Source organism: Mustelus asterias, chromosome 10, assembly GCF_964213995.1.
Source record: "Mustelus asterias chromosome 10, sMusAst1.hap1.1, whole genome shotgun sequence".
In the NCBI taxonomy this organism is placed as follows: Eukaryota; Metazoa; Chordata; class Chondrichthyes; order Carcharhiniformes; family Triakidae; genus Mustelus; species Mustelus asterias.
The window spans coordinates 55184086-55205437 of NC_135810.1; the positions used below are offsets into that span (position 1 = coordinate 55184086).

The window sequence follows — 21352 nt, forward strand, 5'->3', positions numbered from 1 at the left end:
CAGAGCACTGGGATTTATGGGGAAGTGGCCAGTGTGGTAAATGGAGAGGCTGCACATTCCAGAATCTGTCTGTCTACACACCTTCATAGTTCCCATTGCTTGCTGCTCCTCCAATCACAGCCTGTTTCTCTCCAATGTTTGCTTCTAATAAGTTCAATTGGTTCAATAACGAAGGTTGATGGGAAGTACAGGGTGCGATTTAACGCGATTGTTCACCACAGGTACATCTCGTCACGGCCATTAAATCTCATGAGAGGCCAAGAGTGGGATTTGTGCTGGCAAGATTTCAGATCGCAATCTTCCCAGCCCCCCCACCTCAGGAAGGGCTTCAACTTGATTAGCATGAATTTAAATACATTAGCATCTACTTAGCGGGCTTAACATTGAAACTAGAAGCAGCAGGAGCCCATTCCGCCCTTTGAGCCTGCTTCGCCATTCATCATGATCATGGCTGATCACCAAATTCAATATCCTAATTCCCCCCTTTCCCCCCCATATCCCTTGATCCCTTTGGTCCCGAGAGTTATATCTTATTTCTTCTTGAAATCACACAACATTTTGGCTTCAACTGCATTCTGTCGTAGTGAATTCCATACATTCATCACTCTCTGGGTGAAGAAATTTCTCCTCACTTCAGTTCTAAAAGGTTTACTCTTTATCCTAAAACTAAGACCCCTAGTTTTGGCCTCCCCCACCATTGAGAACATTCATTCTGAATCTACCCTGTCTAACCCTGTTAGAATTTTATAAATTTCTGTCAGATCCCCTCTCATTCTTCTAAACTCCAATGAATACAATTCTAACCATCATGGTCTCGCCATACGACAGACCTGCCATCCCAGGAATCAGTCTGGTAAACCTTCACTATACTCCCTCTATAGCAAGGACATCCTTCCTCAGATAAGGACACCAGAACAGCACACAATACTCCCGGTATGGCTTCACCAAAGCCCTACACAATTGCAGCAAAACATGCCTATCCCTATACTCAAATCCTCTCACTATAAAGGTCAACATATCACTGGTCTTCTTTACTGCTTGCTGTCCTGTGTCCTTGCTTTCAGCGACCGATTCATGAAGACACCAAAGTCTCTCTGAGTATCCACCTCTCTCAATTTACACCCATTCAAGTACAATCTGTCTTCCTATTATTGCTATCAAAGTGGATAACTTCACATTTATCCACATTATACTGTATCTGCCATACACATGCCCACACACTCAGCCTGTTTAAATCACACTGAAGCATCTCTGCATCCTCCTCACAGCTCACCCTCCCATCCAACTTTGTATCAATTGCAAATTTGGAGATAATACATTTAGTTCCATCTTTCAAATCAGAAAAAGACCCATTTATGCCAACTCTTTGCTTCCTATCTGCTAACTAGCTTTCTAATCATCTCAAGAAATTACTTACAATCATGTGCGCTTTAACTTTACATAGTCTGTTATGTGAGACATTGTCAAAAGCCTTCTGAAAGTCTAAATAAACAACATCCACTGGTTTTCTTTGGTCAACCCTACTAGTTACATCCTCAAAGAATTCCAATGGATCTGTCAAGCAGGATTTCCCTTTTGTAAATCCATACTGACTTTGTCTGATTATACCACTGCCTTCCATATGCTGAGTTCTGAAATCCTTGATAATGGACTCCAGTAACTTCCCCAGTACCGACATTAGGCTCACTGGTCTATGGTTCCCCATTTTCTCTCTGCCTCCCTTTTTGAATAGCGGGCTTACATTAGCTACCCTCCATTCTGAAGGAACCAGTTCAGAGTCCAAAGAATTTTAGAAAATAACCACCAATGGATTTACTATTTCCAGGACCACTTCCTTAAATACTCTGGGATGAAGATTATCAGGACCTGGGAGATTTATCCACCTTCAATCCCATCAATTTCCCCAAAACCATTTCTCTATTAATGCTGATTTCCTTCAGCTCCTCACTAAAACTTGTTTCTCTCAGAACTTCTGGTACATTATTCATGTCTTCCTTTGTGAAGACTGAAGCAAAGTACAAATTTAATTCCTCAGCCATTTCTTTATTTCCCATTATGAATTCTCCTGTTTCGGACTGTAGGGGTCCTCCTACATTCATTTTTATTGATCTTTTTCTCTTTACATACCTGTAGAAACTTTTACAGTCAGTTTTTATGTTCCCCGCCAGCTTACCTTCATATTCTATTTTCTCCTTCTTAATCAATCCTTTGGCCCTCCTTTACTAAATTTTAAACTGCTCCCAATCCTCAGGCCTATTGCATTTCTTGCAAATTTGTCTGCTTCTTCCTTGAATTTGATTCTATCTCTAATTTCCCTTGTAAGCCATGGTTTGGCCATAATTCCCTTACCATTCTTGTGCCAAACAGGAATAAACAAATTCTGGAGTTCACCGACTTGTTCCTTAAATGCCTGCCATTGCCGGTCCACTGTCTTTCATTTCAGTAATGTTTTCCAGTCCAACTACAGCCATCATTGAAGCTTCCCACCCACCGGCCATGACGTCATGCCAGCACGATTCATTATTGCTCTTCAAAAATGGGAACCAGGCACCATGATCTCCGAGAGGGAGGAAGGAAGTGAGTAACACTCTCTCCACTGAGCATGAGGGAGTCCAAGGGCACAGAGACCACTGGGCAATTCCGAGGTGGTCTTGGGGGTTGAGGGGGTTAGAGAAAGAGGAGGTCAGCAGAAGGCTTTACTCGGCGGGTGGGTTGCAGTTGGTGTCGTTAGTCTTGGAATCTTCTGTCTGTGCTGTGTGAGTATGCAGTATGAGGCATGGGTGTCTGGGGTGGGGGTGTCTGGTGCCAGGGTGGCTTCAGGGCACATGGGGTGAGGAGTGGGATGTGATGAGAGCCACCATGGAGGGGCTGGATAGATGGGACCCCAAAAGAGCAACTCTATGTCCACCCAGGGGGTGGGGGAACATCGACCTAAGGATTGGCTACCCAGTAGGCTTAAGTATAGAGCGATGACAAAGAGCAAAGAACAATACAGCACAGGAACAGGCCTTCAGCCCACCAAGCCTGTGCCGATATGCACTTCCTATCCCTCTATTTGCCTTCCGTTCATGTGTCTATCAAGATGCACTTTGAATGTTGCTAATGTGCCTGCTTCCATCACCTCCACTGGCAGCGTGTTCCAGGCACCCACCACTCCCTGTAAAAAAACTTTCCCTGCACATCTCCCCTAAATGCTGCCCATCCCCCCCCCCCCCCCCCCCCCCCCCCCGCACTCCCCCCCTCCCCCAATCTTGAACCTGTGCACTCTTGTAATCAACCCTTCCACCCCAGGAAAAAGCCTCTGACTATCCACCCTGTCTATGCCTCTCATAATTTTGTAGACTTTATCAGGTCTCCCCTCAGTCTCCATCTTTCCAGTGAAAACAATCCGAGTTTATCCAACCTCTCCTCATACCTAAAACCCTCCAGACCAGGCAACATCCTGGTAAACCTTCTCTGCACCCTCTGCAAAGCATCCATGCCCTTCTGATAGTGAGGCGACCAGAACTGCACGCGATATTCCAAATGCAACCTAACTAAACTTTTATACAGTTGCAACATAACTTGCCAACTTTTATACTTGATGTCCCGGCTGATGAAGGCAAACATGCTGTATGCCTTCTTGATCACCTAATCACCTGTGTTGCCACTTCCAGGGATCCGTTAACCTGTATGCCCAGATCCCTCTGTATGTCAATGCTCCTAAGGGTTCTGCCATTTACTCTACAATTCACACCTGAATTTGATCTTCTGAAATGCATCACCTCGCATTTGTCCGGATTAAAGTCCATTTGCCATTTCTCTGCTCAAGTCTGCAATGTATCCATACCCTGTTGTATCCTCTGACAATCCTTGTCACTACTTATGTAAGTTGTGATAAGAAGGGGATTTTGCCAAAGAGTTATTAATGAGAAGGACGGGAGTCCTGGGGTAACAGAGGCACGGGTTTCTCTTGTCTGGCCTAGAGGGGCGCTCTTGTGCTTTCTTTTCATAGAAGCATAAAATGGTTACAGCATGGAAAGAGGCCATTTGGCCAGTTGTGTCTGTGTCAACTCTCTGTAAGAGCAATTTACTCAGTCCCACAGCCCTGCAATTCTTTTCAAATATTTATAATTTAAAAGTTATGATTGTGTCCACTTCCACCACCCTCTCAAGCAATGCATTCCAGATCTTAACCACTCACTCCCCCAATTCTATTTATGCTATTTTGTAATTAACGGCCTTCTGGAAAATCCACTAAATATGGATTAAACAAAGATTCACGGGGTCACGACACAACCATACAAGAACCTAATACAATGGCATAGAATCACAGAAGGAGGCCACTCAGCCCACCATCTGTCTACTAGCTCTTTGAAAGAGCAATTCTCCCTCGTCTCAAACCCCCCACTTTTCCCCTGCGGCCCTGAAATGATTTTCTCCTCAGATAATTATCCAATCTTCTTTCGAAAGCCGCATTTGAATCTGTCTCCACCACACTCTCGGGCAGTGCATTTCAGATCTTAACCACTGACTATGTGACAAAGCTTTGCCTCAGAGCACCTTTGTCTCTTTTGCCAATGGCTTTAAATTAATCTGCACTCACTGGTTCGCGAATCTTCCGCCAATGGGGACAGTTTCTCCCTGTCTACCCTGTCCGGACTCCTCGTGATCCTGAACACTTCTTATCAAGTCTCCTCTCAATTTAAGAACATAAGAACATAAGAAATAGGAGCAGGAATAGGCCATCTAGCCCCTTGAGCCTGCCCCGCCATTCAATAAGATCATGGCTGATCTGATGTGGATCAGTTCCACTTACCCGCCTGATCCCTATAACCCCTAATTCTCTTACCGATCAAGAATCCATCTATCCGTGATTTAAACATATTCAATGAGGTAGCCTCCACCACTTCAGTGGGCAGAGAATTCCAGAGATTCACCACCTTCTGAGAGAAGAAGTTCCTCCTCAACTCTGTCCTAAACTGACCCCCCTTTATTTTGAGGCTGTGCCCTCTAGTTCTAGTTTCCTTTCTAAGTGGAAAGAATCTCTCCACCTCTACCCTATCCAGCCCCTTCATTATCTTATAGGTCTCTATAAGATCCCCCCTCAGCCTTCTAAATTCCAACAAGTACAAACCCAATCTGCTCAGTCTCTCCTCATAATCAACACCCCTCATCTCTGGTATCAACCTGGTGAACCTTCTCTGCACTCCCTCCAAGGCCAATATATCCTTCCGCAAATAAGGGGACCAATACTGCACACGGTATTCCAGCTGCGGCCTCACCAATGCCCTGTACAGATGCAGCAAGACATCTCTGCTTTTATATTCTATCCCCCTTGCGATATAGGCCAACATCCCATTTGCCTTCTTGATCACCTGTTGCACCTGCAGACTGGGTTTTTGCGTCTCATGCACAAGAACCCCCAGGTCCCTCTGCACAGCAGCATGTTGTAATTTCTTTCCATTTAGATAATAATCCAATTTGCTATTATTTCTTCCAAAGTGAATAACCTCGCATTTGTTAGCATTATACTCCATCTGCCAGATCCTCGCCCACTCACTCAGCCTGTCCAAATCTCTCTGCAGACCTTCTACGCCCTCCACACGATTCACTTTTCCACTTATCTTTGTGTCGTCTGCAAACTTTGTTACCCTACACTCAGTCCCCTCCTCCAGATCGTCTATATAAATGGTAAATAGTTGAGGCCCCAGTACCGATCCCTGCGGCACGCCGCTAGTTACCATCCGCCAACCAGAAAAGCACCCATTTATTCCGACTCTCTGCTTCCTGTCGGATAGCCAATCCCCAATCCACGCTAACACCCTACCCCCAACTCCGTGTGACCCGTGTGGTCTTTAAGGAGAACAGCTCAAGCTGCTTCAATCTACCCACGTAACTGAAGCCTCTCATTCCTGGAACCACTGTCGTCAATCCTTTCTGCACTTTTTCTAAACCTTGCATATCCTTTCCAAAGGGAAATTAATCCACTCCATTTTAAATCCTGCTCTGCCCGTTCCCTTGGAATTAAAACACCTCTGCAAATGTTTTCAGTTTTGCTGTAGACCTCACAGGTTTCACTGTGCCACAATGAATAACAGGCCCTCGGTCTAGTATGTTCGAGTAGCAAACTTTGCTCCAAGTATTTCCATTTCTAATTAACTGGAGACTTTGAAATGACAGATGCACATTTTATCTTTCATTTTCAAATAAACATTGCTGCCTTCTGATTTAAAGTTTAGGTAATAAATTATTTCAGTGGAACTTTAGACATATGACTGACTCTCAGTCTATACATAGCAATTAGATGCACATTTGCTATTAACAGTGACATTTGCTATTGACATACCTAAACCATGAGTTCTTTTCCTGCAGTAGAAAGGTCCTAAGGAGGTGTCTTCCAGCTTTTCCCTCACATAGCCCAACAATACCAGAAGACTGCGACCTTAAATTCAAAGTTCCAATATTTGCCAACAACTTCAGTATGGCAGAAAACAAACTGCAGCAGCTGCAAGTTAACAAGGTCACCTAATCTCATGTCATGTAATATCCACACTAAATACAGAGTTAGAAGCACTTCAAAATGACCACAGTTCATTTGTGATAACCATCCCTCTGCTGAACAAGGGGACTCAAACCAATGTGTTCGATAAGTCAATCAAAGCTTCAGCTGCAAAATATTTGGCCATATTTTATTCTTTAAAAAACAGAAATGACCGTTTTGCATTGCATTCCAGAGTTTGGAAATGTACACTCAGAAGAAAGTGCTTTTTAAGCAATGGAAAAATTTTAACCAATCATGTTATTTGAGGCAATATAAATTAAATTGTACAATTTTCAAGGGGTTCTGAATCTGAACAGGCATAAATCTTTCAAAGTGGCAGGACAAGTTCAGAAGGTTGTCAATAAAAACATATGGGGGTGGTTTTATTAATAGAGGCAATTGGGAAATACTTGTTCGCATAACGCCACTTAGAAGTGTTACTGTGCAAACTATGATGATTCCCTGGGAGCAGAAAGTCCTGTGGGCCATTACTTGTGCAAACTGTGCAGTTATTCTCAATAATTTCAATGGCGAATGCAATGTGGTTCACTCAAGTAGCCCACAGCACTCTCTACCCACCAAGAGTTTTCTGAGGGGACCTTCTATCTTTACCTCTGCCTAGAGCAGTGTCTCTGATGCCTGCACCTCAATGAGAAGGTTCTCTTTGAACAGTGCCACTTCCTACAGTCTGACCTGCAGCATCATAGGAAGGTGAGGACAACACTGTCAGTAGCTGTCAAGGTCACCATTGCTCTAAACCTCAACACCAGTGGATTTTTTCATGCGAGAGCAGGAGACGTCAGCAACAACTCACAGTTCACCATCCATTAGGGATGTCAAGAAGGTCCCGTACACCAGAAACTTTGATAGCAACTTCTCACTGACCAGAGAGAGGGAGGAAATTTGCCAATCTGGCTGGATTCCCAAGATGCAACATATAATCACCTCATACATGTGGCTCTATAGGCCCCAGATGTTCCATAACTGCATGGCCATTCAATCTATTAACATTCTGCTTGGATGTGACCATAACCAGAAGATCCTCTTGGTGAATTCCAGCTATCCTGAGGGCAACCACAAAGAATCAGATGGTGACTGCTGAATGGCAAGCGATAAATGTTGTAACCACCACCCAACCACACAAAGATGACGTACTTGTAATAAGAGACATGCAGTAACAAGAAATACAATGGAACACACAATCAGCATCCTGAAACAACGGTTCTGCATTCATGGACAATATAGGAGTTTGAGGAGGTGTGGGGGAAGCTGGGGGCACCTCAGTACTCATTAGACAGTGCGCCAAACTTCACTGTGGTCTGTAGTGTCCTCCATAACCTTGCTATCCTGAGGATACAGTCCTTGCCACCAGGAAATGGGAGGCTACCTCAAGAGAAGGAGGAAAGGGAAGCAGAGACGCGGTATCCAGGACTCTGTCACCCTGGATAGACTGTTTGTCAGCAGGTTCTCAGACAATGATCCCCTTAAGATCTCATCCCCACATCACAATTACTCGACAGTTCCCCCCTTCCAATCCGTCTGCTACAGTGTCCTCTTGGCAAAAAAAACTCTGAAATAAAAGCCACCGATTAAACAATTCTACAACTTTATCCAAAAACACTTCCAATAATGCACACAAAACTGAACTATTCATCCTTGCTTATTCCTTTAGCACCTTTTGTATGGGTGCCTTAGCCTATCCTCATGCTCCTTAGTGGTGTCACTCCAGTGGCTACAGTGTAGCTGGTGGTACGTATAGAGTAAAGGGCATACATAATGTCAGGCCATGACTGAGAAGTGAAGAGACCTGGAAACAGGAGAAGTTCCAACCTCATGTTGAGGTCCACATGTGTAAATAATACTTACTGTAAATAAAGAGCAATGGTTTTGAGAAGCTACAAACCCAACAGCATTGTCTGGGAGAACAAAGCTCCTGTCCAGACCCTGACCACACAACAAAACACGGTGACAGTGATTTAAAGATTCAACATACGTTAAAAAGATACAGGGCTGGAAAGCAACATTGGAACAGTCGTGGGCCATTCAGCCCATTGAGCTTGCTCAACCATTTAATACGATCACAGCTGATTGGACACTTCAATGCTTTTTACATCCACTATCCCCATAACCCTTTACATTATTGTTAATCAGAAATCTACCAAACATACTCAATGAATGAGCTTCTAGGGCCCCTGGGATAGAGAATTCCATAAATTCACAACCTTCTATGTAAAGAAATTTCTTCTCATCTTAGTCCTAAGTGGCTTCTTCCTTGTTTTGAAATTGTGCTCCTTGGTTCTAGACTTCCCATTCAAGGAAAATATCTTACCTGATCTACCCTGTCTATTCCGGGATTTCGTTTCAATTAGATACCTCTTATTCTTCGAAACTTGAGAGAATACAGGCCCAGTTTGCCCAATTTCTCTTCATAAGACAGTCCCACCTTTCCCGGAACAAATCTGGTGAACCTTCATTGCACTTATGGGGATAAGGCGGGAAAGTGGAGTTGAGGGTTATCATTTCAGATCAGTCCTGATTTCTTTGAATCGGAGCAGACTCAATGGGCCGAATGGCCTACTTCTGCTCCTACATCTTATGGTTACTCCCTCGATAGCAATAATATCCTTTCTGAGGTAAGGGGATAGGTACGGTCTAACCAAGCCCTCACTACTCCTGTACTCAAATCATCTTGTGATAAAGACTAACATTCCATTAGCCTCTCTAATAGAATGCTGCGCCTATAGGTTAGCTTCAGTGAATAATGGACAAAGACACCCAGGTCCCTTTGTACATCTAAACTTTCTCATTTCTTACCATTTAGGAAATACTGTAACACATCTGTTATTTCTACCAAAGTGGATTAACACATATTTTTCCACATTCCATTCCATCTACCATGTTGCCCATTCACTAAGTCTGTCCAAATCCTCCGCTTTACACCTTCCTCACAACATACATTCCCATCTGGTTTTGTATCATCTGCGAACTTGGAAATATTATGTTTGGTCCTCACATCCAAATCATTGATATATATTATGAACAGCTGGAACCCAAGTACTGATCCTTGCCGTACCCCACCTGCCACAGCCTACCAACAGCAGAATGACCCAAAAGAGAAAATGCTGGAAAATCTCAGCAGGTCTGGCAGCATCTGCAAGGAGAGAAAAGAGCTGATATTTCGAGTCCAGATGACCCTTTGTCAGAGCTTTCACTCTTCTAAACTTCAGTGAATATAATCCTAACTGACTTAATCTCTCCTCATATGACAGTCCGGCCATCCCAGGAATCAACCTGGTAAATCTTCGCTGTGCTCCCACTATAGCAAGAACATCCTTCCTCAGATAAGGACATCAAAACTGCACACTCCAAATGTGGCCTCACCAAAGCTGTATACGTTTGCAGTAAAACATCCCTATTCCTATACTCTCGCTATGAAGGCCAACACTCTAATTGCCTTCTTTACTTGCTGCTGTACTTGCATGCTTACTTTCAGTGGCTGATGCACAACAACACCAAAGTCTCACTGAGTATCCACCTCTCTTAATTTACACACAATCAAATAAAATTCTGCCTTCCTACTTTTGCTACAAAAGTGGATAACCTCACAATTATCCACATTGTACTGCATCTGCCATGTGTATGCCACATATTCAGCCTGTCCAAATCACGCTGAAGCATCTCTGCATCCTCTTCTCAGCTCACCCTCCCACCCAACTTGTATCATCTGCAAATTTGGAGATAATACACTCAGTTCCCTCTTTCAAATCATTAATATATAATGTGAACAATTGGGATTCTAGCACAGATCCTCACTAGTCATTGACTGCCAATCAGAAAAAGATCCATTTATTCCAACTCTTTGCTTCCTATCTGCTAACCAGCTTTCTGTCCATCTCTAGACACTACCCGCAATCCCATGAGCTTTAACTTTACATAGTAGTCTGTAATGTGAGACCTTGTTGAAAGCCTTCTGAAAGTCCAAATAAACCACATCCGCTGGCTCTCCTCTGTCAACCCTACCAGTTACATCCTCAAAAAATTCCAATAGATTCATCAAGCTTGATTTCCCTTTTGTAAATCCATGCTGAGTTTGTCTGGTTATACCACAGCTTTCCAAATGCTGAGTTATGAAATCTTTTATAATGGACTCTAGCAACTTCCCCAGTACTGATGTTAGGCTTAGTGGTCTATAGTTCTCTGTTTTCTCTATCTCCCTTTTTGAATAGCGAGCAGGCTTACATTAATTAGTCTCCAATCTGTGGGAATCATTCCAGAGTCCAAAATATTTTGGGAAATGACCACGAATGTATCTACTATTTCTGGGGCCATTTCCTTACATACTCTGGAATGAAGATGATCAGGCCCTGGACATTTACCCACATTCAATCCCATTAATTTCCCCAAAACCACATCTCTACTTATATTGATTTCCTTCAAGTCCTCACTAAAACTTGTGTTTCTCAGAACATCCGGCACATTATTAATTGGATGAAGCATTATCAAATCTCCTATAGGCAAGAAAGAATTCAAGCCTCGTAAAGCACTACAGGCAAGCAGTAGTTTAGGAAACAGAATTTGGCTTTTGTTCGCAGGGAAGGAGAGGTCCCATGGGGAAGATGAGGTGAGACCATTCAGTTTTGCAGGCCATAAGACAGAAAGCATGCCACAGCCTAAGCCTGGCAAAATGTGGTGGGAGCAAACTGCACAAGCAAGAATGGCCAGCAGGATGGTGCAGAGAGCCACAGCTGTGGAAAAATAAATCATTTCAAAACTGTTTATTGCTCAGAAACGCTGACAACCTGTAAACAGAGAAAATTTTAAAATAGAGCCACATACAAGTGGAAGAACCACACGCAAAGGAAATAAATTTCTTGGGGGAAGCAAATTATTCTGAAAACAAGTAGTAGTGTAATAAACTCAAAGTGGATGGACATCCCACTGAGTTTAAAACTAGACACAGGAGCAGGGGTTTCTGTTTCAGCAGATTAAATCAAATGGCTCAAACATTGCAAAGCTTATCTATCAAATTACAAGGTCCTGGTGGGACAACTTTAAAAGTTAAAGCTTGAATATAAAGACCGAGAAATTCTTGCACCTCTCTACTAAGCACAAAGACATGCCTAAAACTGGATTGAATCTATAAAGTGGATGAAGCTTCTGATGAGAATGACAGGAATACATTCAATTATTTACATGCCAAGGGGATTTATAAACCAAGTACCTCATAAGCTGATGTTAAACCAATTTGCTTCTTTAAAACAAGAAAGTGCCTTTACCCACTCTTAAACAAGCTCAAGGGTGAAATTTAAAAGATGCAGTAGCAAGAGATTATCTCACCAGTCACCATGGCAACAAAATGGTGTTCAGAAGTGATTACAGTCCCAAAGCCAAATGATGGTTGAAAATCTGAGTGGATTTAATTCAACTAAACAAATCAATGGAATATGCAATCTAGCCATTGGCCTCTTGCCAAATAAGCCAAGATTACTTCACTTACCAAACTGGAGGCTCTGGCCTCTGGACCAAGACAAAGAAACCAGATTGCTGACCACATTCAGAATGCCTTTTGATTGTTATTGTTTCAATAGATTGCCCTTCGGAATGTCGCCCACTCCAGACATTTTCCAGAGAACAATGTCTTTCAATCTATAAGGTATGGAAGGAGTAAAATGCCACAGGGATGCCATGGCTCCATGAGAGAAGAAGATGATGGCAGAGTCAGAGCAGTCCCGATTGCAGGATTCAGGCATAATATTGAATGGAAATGTAAACATAGGATCACGTTTCTAAGTAACATAGTACTAGCCACTATTATCACAGTTGATCCACAAAAATTGGAAGTAATCAGAGAATTTCCAGGAACTTAGGAACCTAACTGAGTTTCAAAAATTCCTTGAAATGGCCAACCGAGTTGGCAAGTTCCTAGCAAACCCAGCAGAGGTCAACAAGCCCTTGATTCAGCTGTTGATAACGGCTCAACAATGATGCGGGAATGTGGACCAGCAAAATGCTTTTGAAAGGATTAAGCAACTTTTAATCGCTTCTGAACTTTTGACACATTATGACTCAGAATTACTGACCATTGTCGCAGCAGATACATTGTCCAAAGGTTTGGGGAGTGTTTTATTTCAAGAGAGACCCAAGCATGGACTAGTTTACTGTTCACTAGCAAAAACAGAACAATGATACGCCAAATTAGAAAAAGAAGCATTGGTAGCTTCATAGACATGCAAAGAATTTTCAGACTATGTTATTGGATTGCATTTCAAGATCAAAACAGACAATAAGCCACTAGGCACTCTTTTTAACATGAAAGAAATTGCAAAAATACCAACCAGAATCTAACAGTTCAGACTAAGATTAATGAGATGTGGCTCCATCACAGAGTACGTGCAAGGGAAGTATCAAACAACAACAGACACAAGAGGATTTACACTTCATCGAGAGGGTTGAAGCAGATACATCCTTAATCACTCAGCATTTACCAGCTACTGTAAAAAGTTGTGGGAAATAAAACAAGCCTAGCAACAAGATGAAGAATGTCTCCAAATCCAAGAATATTGTCTGGGAGGATAGACAGACTATATCCTCACTAATCTGATACTACAACAGTATTTTGAACAACACATGCACCTCACTGTCACTGATATTCAGTGATAGAATAATTATACCAAGAATGCTTCAGCTTGATATTCTTCAGAGATTTCACCGACGTTATTGAGGAATACCAAAATGTTGTGCAATAGCACAGCAATCAGCCTGGTGGCTGGGCATTACTCACCCTGCGCAAGAAATTATTCTGCAAACAGCCAAAAACAAAAGGAACCATTATTACCTTCTACTTTTCCATCAAAGCTGTACAGGACTCCCTGGATTGGACTTATTTGAATTTAGGGGGGACCTTCTTTTTGTCATTTATTATTACTTGCGGTGGATTTAAAGAAATAAATTGCAGAAGTGTCACGGTCATCCAATCCCTCAAGGGAATTTATGCAACACACCATATCCTGGACATCATAGTGTCTGACAATAGGCACAATTTGAGAATGTGCCATTCTACACTTTTGCACACCAATATGGCTTTGTTCACATAGCCAGTTTACTACCTTGTTATCCGGCTGGCTGGAAGGGAATAGCAAGTGGAACTTGTGAAGTGGCAGTGATAGGAACATAAATGCTGCCATCTCGCAAGAGGAGAATGCAGTATTAGGAGCCTCTGTTCAGGCACCCTATGGGCGACAGTGGGAATGACCACCCCTTCAACAACCACATTGTTTGTCCTTACCTAATCAACCACACCCACTCCAGAGCCTGCCTGACTGGCCCTGGTGTCCCCAGACCCCACTTACCTGGTTGGGAGGGTGACCTACCCCCTTGGCTCCTCTTTCTTCAAGATGCGGTCCCAGAAGTGGCCACTGCTCCCAGTGGCACTGCAAGACTACAGAGTTGCTGGCCCTCCAATTGGCTAACAGGTCCTGGGTGGGAGCCATCCTTTGGGCGAGATGCCCTGGCATCAAGAAATGAGTTGCCTGCTGCCTGAAAAATGTGGCCCGAAGTTCTAAAAAGCAGGGGGGGGGGGGGGGGGGGGGTCCCTTTCAAGCCCATCAGCAGGACTCAGCCACAAGAACAAATTCAACACAAAATATCTGAAATATTGCATGCAGGAGTCTTGATGACGGTGTTTCTTCCTCAGAGATCAGGTACTCTGCCTTCATGAAGTCTGACTGATGAGAATGAGAAAGCAGAAATACAGATGGGGAGGAGTGGGATGAGGGAATTGGGGGTTGGGGTGGAAAACTACAGGTCCCTGTCCCTCCAACTTGTTCATCATGTTAGGAGAATGAGTGGGATTTGCTAAAGTGTGAAACGTAACAAGAGACAGTCCGTCACTCTGAATATTCTTGATGAAACCAGATATAATGGTTTCAGTCATAGCCTCATGATACAGGTCACCATCTCCTTCAGGAAGCTCAGGTGGTGCAGCTGTGCCTGATCCTGTAGGTTCTGCATCGCTTCTTCCTATTATAGGCCACTTGGTGCTGTGAGCGAGGAGGTTTTGTGGCTCAGTGCTAAAACTCCTGCCTCTGAGCCAGGAGCTCTGGGTTCAAGGCCATGGAAGGAGCCTTTATGATAAGGCCAAACAGGTTGATAATCAGCATGCTAATCCTTCCAATGTGCCCAATGATTTTGGTGGTAAGGGCCGGAGAAATTCCTGGTCAGCCGTTCTTAGTGCTCCTAACAACTTGTCTCTCATCTAAAACAGATCATAAAATAGAATCATAGAATCCCCACAGTGCAGAAGAACGCCATTCGGTTCACCGAACCTGCACTGATAACAATCCCATGCAGACCTTATCCCCATAACCCCAGATATTTACTCTGCTAATCCCCCTACCCTACACATCTTGGGACACTAAGTGGCAATTTAGCATGGACACTCAACCTAACCAGCACATATTTGGAAGGAAACAGGAGCACCCGGAGGAAACCCACATAGACACGGAGAGAATGTGCAAACTCTACACAGTCACCCGAGGCTGGAATTGAACCCGGGTCCCTGGCGCTGGGAGGCAGTAGTGCTAACCACTGTGCCACCGTGTCGCCTTGATGCCTAGAATCTCTTGTGAACTACAGCCTTTGTTTAAAAAGGGCTGCAGGGAAACGTCTGGGAACTACAGGCCTGTGAGCTTCACATCTGTGGTGGGTAAGTTGTTGGAAGGTATTTTGAAAGACAGGATCTACAGGCATTTAGAGACGCAAGGACTGATTAGCGACAGTCAGCATGGTTTTGTCAGTGGAAAATCATGTCTCACAAATTTGATTGAGTTTTTTGAAGGGGTAACCAAGAAGATAGATGAGGGCAGTGCCGTTGATGTTGTCTACATGGACTTTAGCAAGGCCTTTGACAAGGTACCGCATGGTAGGTTGTTGCATAAGGTTAAATCTCTCGGTATCCAGGGTGAGGTAGCTAAATGGATACAAAATTGGCTTGATGACAGAAGCCAGAGGATGGTTGTAGAGGGTTGTTTTTCAAACTGGAGACCTGTGACCAGCAGTGTGCCTCAGAGATTGGCGCTGGGTCCACTGTTATTTGTCATTTATATTAATGATTTGGATGAGAATATAGGAGGCATGGTTAGTAAGTTTGCAGATGACACCAAGATTGGTGGCATAGTGGACAGTGAAGAAAGTTATCTCCGATTGCAACGGGATCTTGATCAATTATGCTAGTGGGCTGACGAATGGCGGATGGAATTTAATTTAGATAAATGCGAGATGATGGCATTTTGGTAGATTGAACCAGGGCAGGACTTACTCAGTTAATGGTAGGGCGTTGGGGAGAGTTACAGAACAAAGAGATCTAGGGGTTTATAGCTCCTTGAAAGTGGAGTCACAGGTGGACAGAGTGGTGAAGAAAACATTCAGCACGCTTGGTTTCATTGATCAGAACATTGAATACAGGAGTTGGGACATCTTGTTGAAGTTGTACAAGACATTGATAAGGCCACACTGTGTACAGTTCTGGTCACCCTATTATAGAAAGTATATTAAACTAGAAAGAATGCAGAAGAGATTTACTAGGATGCTACCGAGACTTGATGGTTTGAGTTATAAAAAGAGGCTGGATAGACTGGGAATTTTTTCTCTGGAGCATAGAAGGCTGAGGGGTGATCTTATAGAGGTCTATAAAATAATGAGGGGCACAGATCAGCTAGATAATCAATATCTTTTCCCAAAGGTAGGGGAGTCTAAAACTAGAGGGCATAAGTTTAAGGTGAGAGGGGAGAGATACAAAAGGGTCCAGAGGGGCAATTTCATATTGCGACCATACGTTATTGGTTCATCTTTTCTCTTTAACTATCCAAATCTCTCCTCACATGAACCCACTCCCCACTATTTAGTTTAAAGCCCTCTCTACAGCTTTATTCATAGGATTCACCAGGATACCAGAGAGACAGAATTGAAAAGCAGAGAAATTACGTGCAACTTGTATAGAATCTTGGTTAGCACTGTGAACAGAAATGAGGTAGAGTTACAACTGCTATGCAGAGTCAGGTTCCGATGTGGGTGTAGGTTTAAATCCCCAAAAAGTGGCATCAGTTTAGGAACCCAACATTATGCTGCCCACTTCCGAGTTTGATCCGTGCTGGTTTGCAGGCAAAACTCTTGTTCTGCTATTAGATCAGTCAGCATAGTGTGCAAACAGGTAATGAACTTACAATTTAACCCTGCATTCTGGCTTTAACAGCTAATTCATGGATTCTGTAAACTCTCAGCCTCTCACCAGAGTTAAATAGGAGAGTACACTATGGGGTGCTTCTCCAGTGAAACTGATGGGTTGGGAAGCCTTTAAACAGAGAAACTGAAGAGCCACGGCAGTGCCAAGGTAAAAGGCTAATTCTCACAGCTCCTACTGCTGAATTGGTGATTTTCAACTTGGTGGAAGTGAATTCACCTATCTAAAATTTCATCTTGAGCTGCACTTCCCTGTTGTCAGCCTTCAGTGAGTTATGGGTGATTACAGCTGTTGCAACTCTACCTTGCATCACTAAGAAGGAACATGAGCAGTGGGGGTGATGCCAGTAGCAGCAGCCTTTTCCACAGCCACATGACGCTTCACAGGACAGAGGGAATTGAGAGGTGGTGGGGCAGGATTGTTGTGGCGTCAGTGGTCAGGGAGGTGAGTGGTAGTTGGATGGTCGGAGGGTACTTGTCCATGGGGTTGAATGGCGATCTGTACCAAAATTACCCAAGTGTTAGAACTGGTTGTAATCCTTCTAACTTTTCCTGGGTAACCATTCTACTGGGAGATTTGGAATCAAGCAATGTCCCTGACTTTAAATCAGAGTTTTAGAGGGTTCCAGATGCAAGGTAATTGCCAAACTGAAGTTGAAACTTCCTGGGCAATTCCCATGCAATCCTTCCAGGAGATCCCCCAGTGCATCCTCTGAGGTACCTCTGGAGTATGACCCTCCGCGGAACAGATTTACTGGGCCAATGTTCCGCCTTTGAACAGCTATTTATTTCCTTTTGCTGTGTGAAGAACAAGTTGGTAATAAACAATTTAATCATTATCTCAACATGTATGAGAATATGTAACAGCTCCTGTACTTTCCACTAATGCTGTGATGCACTTTGAAACACAATACCAGGTCTGCGGTTATAATTCTGAATTTCACTCTGTATTTGTAGAATGTTGCCCAAATTTGCAATTACTGATGTAAAAAAACATAGCTTTTTTGGACAGATAGTAAATCAATCTTTGGCTGATCAAGAATTCTTAAATTCATGATGAACGTGGATTTAAAAAAAAACCCATCATTCTCTGATTTGAATATGCTTCACCTTAAAACAAATATAATTTCCTCAGCCAACATCGAGGCTATCTCACGCAAGTGTACTTTGCTAAAATTAGCAGCAAGCAATATTGCAGCTAAGCCCATAAGCATTTTCACAAACATTTCTTGGGACAATTGCCTTCAGCTGGCATTAGCAACAACTCTGCAAGCCTGGTTATGATACCCCTTTTAAAAATATATTTATGATTAAACATACACAGAAATGAAACAGCAGTTATCTTTCCTTGTTTTCTTCTGCTTAGCAACTAGGACTAATCATTCCAAAGTAGGAAGCTTCCATTTCAAAGAACTAATGCCAGTGTTTGCATTGGATGCAGTGAATTCAAAGGATGCAATTCTCCTTAATTCCAAATCTGTGGAGATTTTTAAATTATTAAGCTTTTGCTATAGCCAAAGGTTATTTCTTGGAGTACTCACAGTATGACGCCCCTGTGAGATAGAACTGTGGGGTCCACATAGGGACTAAATATGGGTTAATATTCTTGCAAAATTGAATTTTTAACTCATACATTTGGATCCTAGCCTGGGACTAGCCTGAAGGTGGGTCATACTTCACATTGCTTAGTCCCTATATCTTCCTGCATCAAGATGAAACTTGAAACTAATGGTCAATGTCTGAAAATCAATTCAGTAAGAAGTCTCACAACACCAGGTTAAAGTCCAACAGGTTTATTTGGTAGCAAATACCATAAGCTTTCGGAGCACTGCTCCTTCGTCAGATGGAGTGGAAATCTGCTCTCAAACAGTGCAAACAGACAGAATCAAGTTGCAGAATACTGATTAGAATGCGAATCCTACATCCAGCCAGGTCTTAAATGTACAGACAATGTGGGTGGAGGGAACATTAAACACAGGTTAAAGAGATGTGTATTGTCTCCAGACAGTTCAAATAAGTATTGTCTGGAGACAATACACATCTCTTTAACCTGTGTTTAATGTTCCCTCCACCCACATTGTCTGTACATTTAAGACCTGGCTGGCTGTAGGATTCGCATTCTAATCAGTATTCTGTAACTTGATTTCTGTGTCTGTTTGCACTGTTTGAGAGCAGATTTCCACTCCATCTGACGAAGGAGCAGTGCTCCGAAAGCTTATGGTATTTGCTACCAAATAAACCTGTTGGACTTTAACCTGGTGTTGTGAGACTTCTTACTGTGTTCACCCCAGTCCAACACCGGCATCTCCACATCATGAAAATCAATTGACATGGAACCACACAGTACAGAATGTATTTGAGATCATCGTACATGCTTCATTACTAACTGGATAGGCAAGATTTTCATTCCCTTGTCCAGGTGTCGCTATCAGGATGAAGTATAGGTTAAGAACCTCCCAAGCACCAACGGTGACACCCAGAGGGTGACTTTTGAAGAATCAGCCATTCAGGGATGATGGACATGCTCCCTCATCTGGAGAGCCAATAGAAGGTCATTCACCACATGGAAAATTTGCAACCCTTCATCACAAAGTCGTGCTGTTCATATAGGTGGAAACAACTAGAAAATTTGAAAATAAGATGCGGTCACAGTTGCCATTGTAGAGGGAGAGCCTCCATCCATCGGTGGGGCCTCAGCAGGGAGCCAGCCAGCCATCTGGAAAACTTCAGAGGTGTCAAATAGTGTCCTTAATAGACACTTTAATTAGTTGTAATGATATCCTGCCACTCACTGGAAGAGAACTGCAACCCTCCCCCCAAAATAACCTCCATAAAAATACACCAGAGCTGGGAACATACTGGCAAGCCAGCATGCTGTCTGGTAGTGCAAAATTGCCAACACACCTGCCTTTGGTCCCACCTCTGCACCTTAACCCATACTCCCTGGTCCCAGGCTTCATCAAATCAGATGCACCTTGTACCTAACTATTCGTGATCTGAAGATATCCTTGTGCAACAGGAACCACGTGGTTATGCATGGCTACTAGACAGACACAGTACTTTAACACGCATCAAGTACTAGTTCTGTTTTGTCTAAACCGCGATCAACTTTATGCCTTAAACCAGAATGTTAAGTTTTAGGTTTGAATTTGCAATTATATAGGTTGACCTGCTGTGTAAACCAAGCCATCAATGGACATGGGCTGGTGGAGGTCAAACAGTTCTATAAAAGGGAGCTCAAGCAGAGTTAACCTATTCCTACAAACCTGATAAATGATTTACGAGCAAGATTAACAATTCTTCAGTCACGAATAATATATTCCTCAGACACAATAAATAAGAGATATTTTTCCTTTTAAATAAGAAATACAGTTGGTTTAATCATAGTTGATGTTTTGAAGATAATATACTTGCACGGGTTCAGTTTGGGGAATTCATGGAATTTCTAATGATTGAAGAAAGTCCCAAGTGCATCAACATTAGTAAGTACATTATTACTTAATTATAATTCATTATAATTAATGCTTGATCGGCTAATTGTCCTGCTCCTCTTCCTATGTCCCCAAGATCCTGGAGTTGATTAAATATTCAAGTACAATATTGTTCCTTGGTAGTTGACAATTAGATTTATGAAGATTGACTTGGACATTGTAGACATTGGAAGAAGTTTGTGTCTGCTATTCGCCATGTTTAAAAATAACTAATCATTTTAATGGGATTATTAAGAGTGTGACAAGTATTTTAACAAATTCCATTATACTATGAGCTTATTTTAGCATCCAAACACTGCATCACCTTCCCCCGTAAACACCATTCTCATGTTTTTTGGAATGAGTGTGATTTAAATCTACAATCCCTTCACATTATTTCTGTACAGCCCACATGGGACTTTTAGGTTGCTGAATGGTCTTACAACTTCAAGGGGACATTACCACAACTATGATCCACCTAAGACCAGCGTTTTTAGTCTTCAGCATATGAACAGCACATCTTTATCAATATCCTATAACCATATACATATATACACTAGAGTTATAGGTATGGAACTAACTCCATCCTAGGTCTTTATCCATCTCTGTCCATCTCTGGACTGACCCTGGCTCTGGGTCATGTGGCTTCTTACCTCACATGTCCTCGGTCACACACTTCATGGACAAGACCCTACTACTACACCTCCCCCTCCCAAGTCTTTATCCCATGGATATAAAGTTACTTCAAGTCTTGCATTATTATAAGTCTCATGCATACCTTATTGTTACAACCTTAATGCTATTCCAACATTATTGCTGTTGCAGTATTAACATTAACAACATTCTCACTACTCCATCTCCCCCTTCAAGTCCTTGAAGTTAGAATTCAGGCAATCTGGAGGCCTTATAACCCTTCCACATCTCCTTCACCATTCTGTTGAGAGAGTGGTAGACTCTGGTGGTTCTGGTTCTTGTTGTTGGCTTCGATGTTGAATTGGCATTTAGGTATGGTTTCATCCATTTCTTCCATTGCTTGATGTGAAACCATGCCTGGTTGATCTGGCTGGTTTAGTGGTGGATAGTTATTGTTACTCTTGATCATTTTTTGTGGGGTGGACAAGAA

At 42.8% G+C, this 21352-nt stretch overlaps 1 protein-coding gene across 2 annotated transcripts in view; it reads right to left on the bottom strand.

The window, feature by feature from the left end:
* Window positions 1-6596, bottom strand: part of mettl21e (methyltransferase like 21e) — a 33817-nt gene extending 27221 nt beyond the window's left edge. Inside the window, exon 1 of one of the 2 annotated variants that reach the window (XM_078221723.1) lies at window positions 6329-6596. The gene's annotated coding sequence lies outside the window, so the exon portion shown is untranslated. The remainder of the gene's footprint in view (window positions 1-6328) is intronic. The other variant, XM_078221724.1, reaches the window with a different exon arrangement.
* Between the last annotated feature and the right edge of the window lie 14756 nt (window positions 6597-21352).